Source organism: Triturus cristatus, chromosome 1_1 (genome assembly GCF_964204655.1).
Source record: "Triturus cristatus chromosome 1_1, aTriCri1.1, whole genome shotgun sequence".
NCBI lineage: Eukaryota > Metazoa > Chordata > Amphibia > Caudata > Salamandridae > Triturus > Triturus cristatus.
In genome coordinates this window covers 689,331,992-689,334,443 of record NC_140579.1, presented here as the reverse complement: position 1 = coordinate 689,334,443, position 2,452 = coordinate 689,331,992, and positions in this window count along the sequence as shown.

The following is a 2,452-nucleotide window of genomic DNA, read 5'->3' as shown; positions in this document are numbered from 1 at the left end:
AGAGAAATATTTGTAAGTTTCAAAAATCTAAACTCAGAAACTTTTTCAGCAAAAAGCAGGCAATGATATCCTATTCAAGGAAATTCAAGTTACTGGTAAGTATGGTACGAATTACTTTTCAGGATCAGTACTGGGCCTAATAATGCAGCACTGAGGTCTCTCCTGATAACAGGTGAGTAAATCGGAATTCATAGTTCGGCTGATTTTAGAGGAATATTTGTAAGTTTCAAAAATCGACACTTAGAAACTTTTTCAGTAAAAAGCAGGCAATGATATTCTATGGTAGGAAATTCAAGTTACTGGTAAGTACGGTTAGAATTACTTTTCAGGATCAGTACTGGGCTCAAAGATGCAGCACTGAGGTCTCTCCTGATAACAGGTGAGTAAATCAGAATTTGTAGTTTGGCTTATTTTACAGGAATGTTTGTAAGTTTTAAAAAATGACACACAGAAACTTTTTCAACAAAAAGCAGGCAATGATATCCTATGGAAGGAAATTCAAGTTACTGGTAAGTATGGTTAGAATTACTTTCCAGGATCAGTACTGGGCTTAAAGATGCAGCACTGACGTCTCTCCTGATAACAGGTGAGTAAATCGGAAATCGTAGTTCCGCTGAATTTAGAGAAATATTTGTAAGTTTCAAAAATCTAAACTCAAAACTTTTTCAGCAAAAAGCAGGCAATGATATCCTATGGAAGGAAATTCAAGTTACTGGTAAGTACGGTTAGAATTACTTTTCAAGGCCAGTACTGGGCTCAAAGATGCAGCACGTAGGTCTCTTCTGATAACAGTTGAGTGAATCGGAATTCGTAGTTTGGCTGTTTTTAGAGGAATTTTTGTAAGTTTCAAAAATCGACACTTAGAAACTTTTTCAGCAAAAAGCAGGCAATGATATTCTATGGAAGGAAATTCAAGTTACTGGTAAATACGGTTAGAATTACTTTTCAAGATCAGTACTGGGCTCAAAGATGCAGCAGTGAGGTCTCTCCTGCTAACAGGTGAGTAATTCGGAATTTGTAGTTCGGCTGATTTTAGATGAATATTTTAAAGTTCCAAAACTCCACACTTAGAAGAATTTCGAAGTGAAACCAGTCAATGTTAGCCTATCGAAGGAAATTCAAGTTACTGGTAACTATGGTTAGAATTACTTTCCAGGATCAGTACTGGGCTTAAAGATACAGCACTGAGGTCTCTCCTGATAACAGGTGAGTAAATGGGAAATCGCAGTTCGGCTGAATTTAGAGAAATATTTGTAAGTTTCAAAAATCGAAACTCAGAAACTTTTTTAGCAAAAAGCAGGCAATGATATCCTATGGAAGGAAATTCAAGTTACTGGTAAGTACGGTTAGAATTACTTTTCAAGACCAGTACTGGGCTCAAAGATGCAGCACGTAGGTCTCTTCTGATAACAGGTGAGTAAATCAGAATTCGTAGTTCGGCTGATTTTAGATGAATAGTTTAAAGTTCCAAAACTCCACACTTAGAAGAATTTCCAAGTGAAACCAGGCAATGATATTCTATGGAAGGAAATTCAAGTTACTGGTAAGTACGGTTAGAATTACTTTTCAGGATCAGTACTGGGCTCAAAGATGCAGCACTGAGGTCTCTCCTGATAACAGGTGAGTAAATCAGAATTTGTAGTTTGGCTTATTTTACAGGAATGTTTGTAAGTTTCAAAAAATGACACACAGAAACTTTTTCAACAAAAAGCAGGCAATGATATCCTATGGAAGGAAATTCAAGTTACTGGTAAGTACGGTTAGAATTACTTTTCAGGATGAGTACTGGGCTCAAAGATGCAGCACTGAGGTCTCTCCTGATAACAGGTGAGTAATTCGGAATTTGTAGTTCGGCTGATTTTAGATGAATATTTTAAAGTTCCAAAACTCCACACTTAGATGAATTTCGAAGTAAAACCAGTCAATGTTAGCCTATGGAAGGAAATTAAAGTTACTGGTAAGTATGGTTAGAATTACTTTCCAGGATCAGTACTGGGCTTAAAGATGCAGCACTGACGTCTCTCCTGATAACAGGTGAGTAAATCGGAAATCGTAGTTCCGCTGAATTTAGAGAAATATTTGTAAGTTTCAAAAATCTAAACTCAGAAACTTTTTCAGCAAAAAGCAGGCAATGATATCCTATGGAAGGAAATTCAAGTTACTGGTAAGTACGGTTAGAATTACTTTTCAAGACCAGTACTGGGCTCAAAGATGCAGCACGTAGGTCTCTTCTGATAACAGGTGAGTAAATCGGAATTCATAGTTTGGCTGTTTTTAGAGGAATTTTTGTAAGTTTCAAAAATCGACACTTAGAAACTTTTTCAGCAAAAAGCAGGCAATGATATTCTATGGAAGGAAATTCAAGTTACTGGTAAATACGGTTAGAATTACTTTTCAGGATCAGTACTGGGCTCAAAGATGCAGCACTGAGGTCTCTCCTGCTAACAGGTGA